The sequence below is a fragment of the Amphiura filiformis genome, chromosome 19 (assembly GCF_039555335.1).
Source record: "Amphiura filiformis chromosome 19, Afil_fr2py, whole genome shotgun sequence".
NCBI classification, from domain to species: Eukaryota; Metazoa; Echinodermata; class Ophiuroidea; order Amphilepidida; family Amphiuridae; genus Amphiura; species Amphiura filiformis.
Window position 1 is genome coordinate 20,150,638 of NC_092646.1, and position 12,470 is coordinate 20,163,107.

The following is a 12,470-nucleotide window of genomic DNA, read 5'->3' on the forward strand; positions in this document are numbered from 1 at the left end:
GATCAGCAGAAATCAGAAATACAAACATGGATGCTCAAAAATGTTACAAGTACAATTTAGATATATAAAAATGTTTCAATTTCTCACTCCCTTGTAATTAGAATGTTATTCAGATTTTATAATGTCCCTATCAGATTTGATATATTTAAACACAAAATTATATGTAATTTTATGTAAAAAGTTGGAACGAAATAAATAAGACAGAGGAAAAACTTATTGAGGACGCCACTGAGCAACCCTGAAGAAGAAATAAAACAAAAGAAAGCAAATATGTTGATTTGCAACGATATCGTTATTTATTAAATAAATTTATTCAATTTAATCAATTCAAGACATTGATAAAACAACATTATTCAGGCGTATTTCTTACTGATATTATCTGATGTCACATGAGAAAACTAACTCTTATCATATCAACAAAATAAAACTATATATGTGACCTGCTTTGACAAAACCAGAAACAAGTCGCATTTTTGACATAATGATCTGAATAAAATTGTAAGCACTACACAATAAGATTTAAAATGATACCAAAATTATATACATAGCATCAATACTGTTCAAGATATGTATAATTTTGTACATGATGCCTTGACATTTTTGCCAAATTGCTATTCTGAGTAATGGGCCAATTAGTTTCCTGCCTTACACATGATTGAATAGGGATTATCATAGTTCAGCTGTTATTTATTGAATAAATAAACCGTTTTTTAATAAGTACTTTCAAGGTTTTGAAAGTCCACTTAGTCCCACAGTCAAATATCATGAAATTAAGAATTTCAAAATTTCTTTTTTTTATGGGAATGTCATCTTTAAAGCCCTATACATCAAAATCATGTCTGGCGACTTGTTCCAGGTTTTGTTGGAGCTGGTCACAAATCGGTCAATGTTCCCATAATCTGCAGGTTGATATCATACCAGTTCAAAGATCATTAACCGAACCCTAACTGAAAGCTGCGTGTTGGAAATTCAATTAAAAATTATTTGCTTCCTGCTTCTTATACCAATGTATAAATTTTTCATGTTTCATTTAGTTTGCGTCTTAGTTATTGCCAAATAATTCTTCTTAATAGTCAAAGTTGGGGAATTTTGTATTTTGTTTAGATTTTATGTGAAAGTAGTAATTTCTGTGTGTTTCACTGCTTTTTCACATTGATAATGGTAGAATTAGTTGCCTAACAGTTCACAACAAAGCAAGAGTGATGATTAATTTCAAATTAATATATTGTTCAAGGTTCATCATGAAACCTAAAACTTCAAAGCTTTCTGTTAAACAAAAATGCCGATTATAATGAGAGTTTCTCAACCTTTCAGTTCCGATGTGTGAAATTCGTCATGCTTTCAGTTTGGACCATTTTCTACTGGCATCCTTATATAAGTAAAACACTATGTAACAAAATGATACTAATATTGACTTGTCCTCATTCAATTCAAAAGGTGTGAATTTGGTCGGCCGGCATGACTTCACTCGTGATAGATCACTTAATTGCATTGGTTGTTTTTGCCGGGATTTGGCTGTTCCATCTCACACCCTCTGACAATTTGACTGTTCCATCTTGCGCCCTCTGACATGAAGGGGATGCTTACTGTTGCACTCAATGGGGGAAATCACAAAACATGCCATAAAATAATACCTCTTGGTGAAACTATTCCAAAAGTTTGATTTGTTATCAGGGGATTAATCTCCCAATAATTGCAAAAGAAAAGGCAAATTGGTATTTTCTGAGGGAATGACTGTTCAGTAGTTCAACCAGAGAGATTGGAAAAGAATATGGTACCTGATAGGAAATCATCGTTGATGTGTCAGTAAAAGCAGCATTACCCTGCTGTATAGGAAATAAACACCCGGGATAAACACTTATGGGGGCCTGGATAATATGAAGCAGACTTATCGATCATTGTATTGCTTTGAAAATCGGTTTAATATCTCAACATATCGTATTGAGCAAGATGTAAAACAGTTGTGGTAGTCCAAAAGATGTATATGTCTTCTTCAGAATTAGTTGAGAAGGCCAGCAATTAAACCAACTATCATGTATGTGCTAGAAAGTACATGCAGCAACTTTCTGTGGTAAAGTTCAAAAGTATATTGTCCTTTTAATAATGGCTTTATTTCATAATATTACAGCTACGTGCAGTTTGCCATACTTCTGTTTTCCCTTTTTCACAGCTCAATGAGCAGAAAGGCTATGACCTAATAACCAATGCCCTACTGACCTCAAACAGAAGGATGAGTAATTTAAACCAAAAACCATCATTTTTAAATTTGTTTGAATGGGGGAACAATAGTACAAAAGAGTATACAAATTGATTATAATATTTCTCATACATTTTTTTAAATATTATCTTTAAATGGGGGTTTCCAGGTTTGATGATGTTTAAATTTTTGGACACAAATGGGGAATAGTAATATAACTGCTATGAGGGGTGTGGTTAACATAGGCCCATGATGATCTCAAAACTATGCTATGACCCCATAGCTTGGTTTTGTCATCAAGGGCCTATAATAAGTTTAACCATGCCCTGAATACAAACAGTCAATATTTGTTTTATATGCCGTACTAGTTGTATAGACAAATTCTTGTCATCTAGACATGGCGATGTTTGACAAAATAGATGTAACTACATGCAGATTGACTGTTACAGTCAATCTGCAATTCGATATCTCTGGTGTCAAAATGCAATTCGATATCTCTGGTGTGCTCTCATCTCCCACAAAAAAAATGTCCAAATGCCCATACCCCATCCCTATGGGTAAAGACAGAAATGGGCTATCATTACATAATACAGCTACGTGCAATTTGACATGCATGTGCATCTGTTTTTTCACTTTTCCTAGCCATGAGTAGAGAAGCTGTGAGAGTGACTGGATAAACCAGTGACTTGCTGAACTGAAACCAGAGCCATGACTTGGAATTTTACTTGTAAACAAACTTTTTGTTTAAAAAGAGGGAATCATGCATAACTTTTTGTTCTGTAAAATTTAGTACTAAAAGACAGAAGCGGATGGGGCAAAATTTTCCAGGAGGGCAAAACTGTTAAGTCATCTTGTTACTATTCAAATAACTTTATTGGGATGAATGCACACAATTAAGGTTTATACACTTATTTGTTCCATAATGAGGTGAACTTTGGTTTTAAAATATGACAAAAAAATCACCCTGTTAACATACTATTCAAATAAATTTATTGGGATGAATGCACACAATTAAGGTTTATACACTTATTTGTCCCATTATAAGGTGAACTTTGATTGAAAAATGGGACTCAAGGAAGATGCTCTGGAAGTTTGGTAAATTTTGTCTCGGTATACCTTAAAATCTTCTCATCTCATCATAGATGTTACAAAAGTGGTTAAAGAATCACACTTACATTTGAGATTGAAAAAGGATAGTCTATTCAAATATGCAGGGAATCAAAATTTTTTATTAATATGGTGTCAAAATATCATAATTTAAAGTATGACTCTGTTTATGCAGAGCCTGAAGTCGACTTCAGTCAAATTTGAACTGAACTTAATTTGTGCGTAAACAGGGTCTCCATGTTTGGAACTAGAAGAGTCTTCAAAGCTCAACTTCAGTGAAACTTTCAAACTGCATCTTTTGTTTAGTACATAATGAGCCATTGTGACCGAACACAATAATATGTGACATTGTAAATTGCGCTACCATTAAGTTTAAAATGTTTTTTGTTTTTTTGATTTTGTAAAATTCTAAAAAGTCTTTGGGGAACTTGGAACTTGTGAACCCTTTATTAAAGCGATAAAAGATAAATCATTACATTTTAATAATTGACCAGCTATGACAGATTCTCTTGCCATGCCCATAATATCATTACACCCAAAGTGTACTAAACCAATCAAACCACATTCATTTTATTTTCAGTTCAGAGAAAAATCCCCTTAGGTATAATAATACCACAGTGAAATTGAAACAAACACCTCTGTTATAAACAAAATACAAAGATGATACCTTCCAATGTTGTATTATATTATGCATTAATGATTTTTGTTGTTTGTTATTTCTAATTTTATATGCTTGTTTTTTGTTTTTCATTTGATATTTAGAAAATTCAAATGTTTTTGTTTATTTTGTAAACATGAATTTGCAGAAACATTGTCCCACGTGCAAGGTGCATGCAAGCTGGCATTTGAAGAATGAGACCAGGAAATATAAATTGCATTTGGCAAGTTTCCAAAGAAGTGTAAACTTCCGTGTTTAGATATGTGAATGAATGACTATATAGCTATACATGTAGTGCCATTAAAAATTAGTATATTGTTCTTTAACCATGTGAGAGCATGGGGTGATGTTACTATTGCAAAAGGTTTCCCGCCATTTTCTTCAAAGTCATATGTTATTTCTAAGCATGGGGGAGGGGCAAATGCCCCCTGTCATAACTCTTGCCCCACCTGTGCCACAAGTCTGCCCCCCCCCCCCTGTTAAAACCCAAAATTAAAAAAGAAATTGCACAAAATTGGTTGATTTCGCCCCCCTGAAATTCACTTTGCCCCCTCCCCCCACCCACCTGTAAACAGATCATGTTGTGAAAATAAAAACAAATGAAAATAAGTAAACATACTTCTTCATTTTTCACTATTTTGCCTGAATATTCAGACATGGCATTTTGGTCCATTTTGGTCTGACACATTCCTATAAAACAAACATACTTCATTTCTCTCTTTTTTGCCTGAATATTCTGATAATGTCATTTTGGGCCTTTTTAAAAGATCTGACACATTCCTATTTTGTAGACACATTCCTATTTTGTAGATCCAATAATTATTTACTTGTTCTCAGTTATTTTCAGCCAGATTTTGGGCCATTTAGCCTGGTGTTACACAGGTTTTTTCACTATTTTGCTATATTTTGTCGATGGATCAAAATCATGTTAAGGGCTGGGGTATGAACGTTTGGACAGTATTTATTGTGGGACATTAGAGCACATCAGACATATAGAATTGCATTCTGAATACAAAGAATGGCCTTCTGATATCAAATAATTTTGATTTTTTGAAATTCGCAATGTAATACACATTTTATGGCAAATCATTAAAAATTGAAATTTTTGATATTTAACAGTACTCGTAGTAAACTTTATAAATCCGATGATTTCTACCTAAAGTGTATGTAGGTGGGATGAAAAGCCGACGATCAATTGAAAATTTTGACCTTTAGTATTGAAGATATGGATTTTTTCCCAAAACACCAAACAAAATTAGGTCTTTTTGTGAAAAAAATCCATATCTTCAATATGAAAGGTCAAAATTTTAAATTGATCGTCGGATTTTCCTCCCAGCTACGTACACTTTAAGACTATATCATTAAATTTATAAAATTTACTTCGAGGACTGTTATATCTCCAAAATGTGAAAAATATCAAATTTTAATAATTTGTCATAAAATTTGTATTATATCGTGAATTTCATAAAATGAAAATTATTTGATATCAGAAAGACATTCTTCATATTCAGAATGCAATTCGATAGGTCTGATGTGCTCTCATGTCCCACAAAAAATGCTGTCGAAACGCTCATTCCAGATCCCTTAAGAAACTAATAATCTGTTTTAATGGGCTATTCCATTTGAAATCCATGCCCCTATGGAAGACATGACTTCAAACTTCTACAGGGTGTGTGATTTTCAAAAAGGGTTACCTAAATGGGTGCTCTGTTTGAAATCTACCCATGTGTGGGAAATAAAGGTCATGTCTTCCAAATAGCGAGTGTATGGATTTCAAATGGAATCTCCCATTCTACATGTTCTATAGTCATGTTGTCTTAGACGATGTTCTTCACTACCATTTGCTCATATTGTAATATGTACATTCAAGTTTAATGTATTATAGAAAATATATATAAATACTAATTGTGGAATATGTCATTCCTAGTCGAGTCTCATTATAGAATGTTATCATAAATAAAATGTTATGCATTTGCATCTACACATATATGCAAGAAAATTGTGTATAGTTTATTGTAGATTTTGTAGATACCTTGTTTGATAGTGTTGGATAAATAGAGTTATATCAAGTATTATCACAAAGAATGAAGTGGGGAAAGAAAAAGCAAAAAAGAAAATTAAAGTCCGTTGAATTGAAGAAATCAAAAACATACATTGTGAGGATTATGTGTATTGCAATATTTTTTAAATACAGGGTAATATTTTCATTAAACTTATTTGATTGATATTATTGATTAGGTCTATACAGGCCGGTTTCTCGAAGCATGGCTAGTGGTCAGTCTTCATAAGCCATCAGACTTAAGCCCAAGTAGTCATGTGTATACCAGTGCTTACAATTTCACATTGTACATCACTTAAAAGGATAAAATGGATCCACATTGGTTGGGCTAGCCTGTTGGCTCAGGAAGCCTGACCATTAGCCAAGCTTCGAGAAATCAGACCTTAAATAAAAGTCAACTGAAGGCAAAAAGTTTTTGAATGAAGTATACTGTATGCCATTTGAAATAACCATTCCTGCTTATATAACTACACTAAACAGTAGTGCTGTAATCGATTGTCGTAAGTATCGATAGTCGGAAAATACATAGACTTCCGACATGTCGAAACACTCAATGTCAGTATCGATACACAAACGACACGGCACACATGCTTAGATTATCTCAAATTGCGGATTTGCAATACCACTTTCGTTTGTTTGATGCATGATCCATGTAGTTTTAGCTGTTAGGCTTCAATACACTTGTTGTTAACTTGTTTCTGGAACTTACTGATAATAAAATTGGTAAACTCAAATCCGTGTTTCAAACTGCGTGAGTATCGATAATAGTATCGACATGTCGGATGTTTGCCTCCCGACATATCGATACCCAGAAAGCTTATCGATTACAGCACTACTAAACAGTTTCATTTTTTCCATGTTATTGATAGGCAACGCAATTGATTTAATTGTAGTGTGCTTCACATTATGTATGTATCACTACAAAATGTCAATTTTACTTTGTGAAGTGCAAAAAGCAGGCAAAATATTTGCCTCACCTCCCTACAAACATTGATCAGCATGTCTTTATTTATTACTTATTCCTTTATAAATATTCGGTATTAATGTGCAATTTTATTCTTAATTATTGCGTACCTTCTATTAATATGCGCGTGTTGGAAAATTTGCAATATTGGCAGAGAGGTACTGTTGAAAGCTAATTTTTGGAAAAATGTTGTCGCCAAACTGAATTCAAGTTGTTTCAAAATGCTTTTTGACATCAGAATACTTGCTTTCCAGATTTGTTTACGATGATAGTCTTCTTCCATGCAGCTACATTATCAAAACTTTGTTTACCGTCATGTAGCAAAATTTGTAGTATGACAGGTCACGATGATCTGTCAGTACTGTGGGGAGGGCACAGACCCTGGCCTTTCCACTGCAAATATAACATCTACTTAAATGGCTTGATATGAAATGATCGTAAAGTCGCAAGTTGGAATGGGATGGAGAGTGTCGAGACGTTCCAACTGTTTAGTTGCTATTCTTTGTTTGAAGACACCTGTATTGGCAGTGCATAATAATAATAATAATAATAATAATAATAATAATAATAATAATAATATGCTGTAATCTGTATTCAATTCGGAACCCAATGTTGCATTTGAAAGAAGCAATCTGTTCAATTCGCTGCCGTAGTGCATGTTAGTAACCATTGGTTACTGGTTCAAGCCTGGCTCGTACACCTGTTTCGAATTATGATATGCCATAGGCTTTGTGTTGTGATCATTTTGATCAGTGGTTCATAACAAAGAAAGCATGAGCCAGTTGACCTAGCAAAGGCCATATTCTAACGTGGACTACGCCAGTGAATACACTCTTCTAAAAACTGATGCAAGTTCCGATCAGCTTGTATAGGAGTTGACTTAAACAGTATGTTTGTATCTTTTTTGTATGAAATAATGTGTTCTTCATTCTAGACTGAGTGTATTGAAGTATGCTATTAAACTACTTAAAATATACATTATGTTCATGATTATCGACTCTTATTTTTATGTTTAAAGTTTGAGTTCCTACTAGAGGGTGTCCCATAAGTCCCTTTACCATTATTATTAGTATTGATATGTTGCATTTGGGGTATATTTTTGATTGGTCTTGTATGTCGTAATAAGGAAGGATAATGCATCATGTTTGGTATCCAATAATTGTATGAATTTACTCTTTCCAAATATGTATTTTGATTTAACATCAACCAATTAATTCTTGTGAAAGATATGACGGTTCAAAATGAGACTTTTGGGACACCTTGTATAATCAGTATTATATCAAGAAGCAAGATTCCTCTTTGGTGTGTGCTCGCAACATCCAGCGTGTGTCATCTGACCTCGTTCAAAGTATAAGTTGGATTTTGCTATGAAAACTGATATAACAGTTTTATTCATTTTTCGTAGGGAAATTGGACTGATATACGCAATGGACAGTGGACACATCAGTATATGAAATTTTGAAATGTTTGCATTTTTAGTTCAGCTTTAAGTTCAGAAAATGTGGGATGATGCTCTTATGTTGTGGTAAAATCCTATTTTTGCAAACATGTACATTGTATTAAAAGTACATGCATGGCTGGCTCCCCTGTTTTGGATAATGAATACTCAAAAAACAATAACAACAGAAAAGATTTCAAAATGTAGTTGCATAAATATATTTATTAACATTATCTTAATTTTCACAAGATTTTTATGATTTTGAGTCAACAAAACACAAGGCTGCATCGTACAGAGGTAAAATCCCTGATTCCATGTCATACATGTATTGATCCTTTAAGCAGAACTGCCAACCCTCTAATCCATTTGGCTTCCTGAAACAGTTATACTGTAGCGTCCGTGTGTGATACATGCATGATTAAATGCGGTGTCTCTGTAGGGCACAATCACTGCGCGCTTCATCGACTTTGATGCAATGCCTTTGATCATGTGTGTATCACAAACCGACCCTACTGTCTCAAAGAAGCTAAATATACTAAAAAATTTCTCCAAAAAGTCAGTACTTTTATACTTTCATGTACAAAGTATTAAAGACAGAGATAAAAAGAATTTATCGTGTTTGACGTCATCTGTCAATCAAACTCGAGAACGGTTTGTTTACAAGTGTCGTGATGATGACTTGCTGAACGCAGCGGTATGACCGGCGCCTTATTGTTAATTTTGCACCTTCAAACATGCAAACCATCTCAAAAGTTAAGTCTTTATAGTAGGAAACTTTCTTTCGCAAAGGCACCATGTCAAGAATGCCTAAGAAAGCTGCTTTTTGCCTTGTAAAAGTACGTAATTTTTCGCCATTTGCTGCTATTCCTTTTCTCTGAATAGTACCAGATAGATCGGTCTTCCTTTTACGCGCTACTAACCTGTGTAAACCAATCAAGGATCGTAATTGACAGTGACATCAGACTCGATAAATTCTTTTTATCTCTGTCTTTAATTACAGTGAAGGAAGATGGTCTAATATCAGCACATGACATTTTCTTGTTTGAATGCAGGCCTTTACCACCATTTCCCATCTATGATGTTTTATGTACTACATATAGTTGGCAGTTCTGTATTAATGAGATGCACACACAAAGTCTTCAAAATAATATTCTTTGAAGTTGCAGAAAAAACTAATATTCATTTGTGCGAACATCGACAATTGCACTGAACATTCAGCTACAAAACATTTGATTATGCATTGAAAGTAAATTTTTGAATTCTTCCCTGGCCCGTTAAATGGTGATCACATAGAAGATGTGAGGTATCCTCTTCTTCTATGTGCTATCCCTAATCAGCAAATCGATGTGATTGTTTATCACATCTATAAGATTCCTATTGGTCCCACGCTGCACAGGTACACCGTCGCCAAGATACTTGGCTGGTACTAGGTATATCACCCCAAAAATAAGCGCAGCAGAAACATGTTATTTGACGCTTTTAATTGAATCATCGTTATGAATGCTACAAAAAACAAAAAACAGAATTAAAATCGGATAATGCAAAGTGATGTAACGTCAACTTGAAGATACCGAAATCGGGTGAAAACCTGCCACAAATTGCTATAAATGGCAAAATGGTAATTTTGGGATTTGTAATGCTTATTCGGACACTTACTTGAAAAGGTAGCATTGATTTAAGTATCACAGATTAATTGCATATCTTTCCGGACTTTGTTAAAGAAAAAAAGATTAAAAAATCTCTCCTCGAATAAATGTAATAAATCCACCAAATATACAATTTTAGCCATTTTGACCAATCTGCAGACAAATAAAAGCTTAAAAAATGACTAAGTCCAGCTAATTAATATGCAAAAATAATGCCAACAGAGAACCGTACATGATATGAGGATGCGGTTTTTTTTGCACACATAAGTACCCAAAGTTCTTTCATTTGGTAACAAAAAATACACAAAAAGTCATTAATTATGCAAATTAGCTAATTATATCTAATTATATATTTATGCCATTCTTATGTTAATTAGGCATATGTAATTTTTACTTTTTCAATGTTTTATTTATGTTTTATTCATACAGCATGATTTTGTCAAATATGAACCTGCTGTGATGTTGAATAAAGAAACTGCAGTTAATTGCCTAAGTGCACCGAGTTTTCAATTGGTATAGGGAAGTGTTTCACTCATTGTCCAAGGAAAAAAATACATGATAACAAACACTGGTATTTCAGACCGGTGGTACTAGGTCCTCTATTTCGAGAGACCTATATTTATTGATTTATGGACGATCTAAAAAATTCATAAAACAGGTCTTAACTCTTAAACTAGGCAGTGTTTAATTTGGCGGAGTTGATAGTGATTTAGGAAATGTTTCACCTACCATATATTAAAAAGACAAATTATTGTGATCAATGAAACATAACGAGGAAATCGTTTTTTGACATGTATGTTTTCAAAAATTGGCCAACTTTGATCCGTGCGCTTTTTGATTCACTGTTATGTATGCGTGCACAGTATGACAGAATTATTGTGCAGCCACTGTGACATACCTACTGGTACTGTGCAGTAGCAGGGGAGTACCATTGCAGTATCACTGCTGGTGGGTCCTGCACAATATAATTTGGTTCACCTCAAGTTCGGTAGTGACGTCAATGCTTTTTCGCAGTTGCGCCGCAAGCGTGCCGACAAGTCGCCCCTGTACGCGTGCGTGGACACTCAGCGCGTTTAATTTTACGCGCGCGATTCAATACTGCAGCGAGCAAAATACGCACCTACGTCACTACCAAACTTGAGGTGAACCAAATTATAGCAGCATTGGTACTGTGTAGGTACTCTACCGGTCAGGTACCTTGGTGATGGTGTACCTGGGCAGGCGGCCATAATAGGCAGGGACTGCCTTTTGAGGAGAGCGAGAGCAATCACTCTCTACTGCTCTCCTTAAATCTGACCTAGGAGAGTGATTTTTAGCTCTCCTTAGTTGACCATTCTCTCCTTACATTCTATTGTTTAATGCTCTAAACAGCTCTCCTTGAAGGCTCCAGAAGAGCTATTTTATGCTCTCCTGCACATTCCAAAAGACAGTCCCAGAATAGGAATCTTGTAGTGTATGCTTGAGACACAGCACACATGCACACACCACAGAAGAATAAAGAAAATAAAGAATTTACTTATGTTTTGTTATTACAATGTAGCTATTTACAGAAAATAAGTGCACACCCCATTAGAGGAGTACATTTTCAACAAGAAAAAAACTCCCATTTCCAAGCTTGTCTCTTCACAAAAGTCTGGATATCCAAACTCCTTTATTGTAGGTGTGCACTTACTTTCTGGAATTCGCTGGCGTAGTGCATGTTAGAATATGACCGTTGCTAAATCAACTGGTTCACGCTTTCTTTGTTATGAACCACTGATCGAAATGATCACAACACAAAGCCTATGGCATATAATAATAGGTGTATGAGCCCAGGCTTGAACCAGTAACCTACTCGTTACTAATGTGCACTACGGCAGTGAATAGCCATATACAAGGCTTTGTTTAATGCTTTGCATGCTGGTAATAAGCTATTCCAGTTGAAATCCACACTACCCCTGTGGAAGATTTTTGAAATATCTTCCACATGGGGAGTATGTTTTTCAAATGTAATTGGTCAGGTTAACCCATACTCCCCCTGTATTATGGCTTTACCTATATCTTCCACACTTGGAGTAAGGATTTTAAATGGAAGTGCCCCAATTGTCTATTTGATTGGAAACTCATACTCCCTCTGTGGAAGACTTTATCTAAATCTTCCACAGGGGTAGTGTGGGTTTTAAATGGAATAGCCCAATAGGCTCCAACATAAAATGTTCCAAATGATGAACATTTGAGGTCTGTTCACAAACTGAGTTTAGTTTCTAAGATATGAACAATTGCTATATTCTCAGTCACATAATGAAAACAACAAAATGTGACGTCATCAGGCAAAATCAGATCAGAAGTCGGATATACTGATTTTGAGATATAGCAAAACAAAGAAAATTACTTCTTCTGTTTCATATGGTTTTGGAAACCT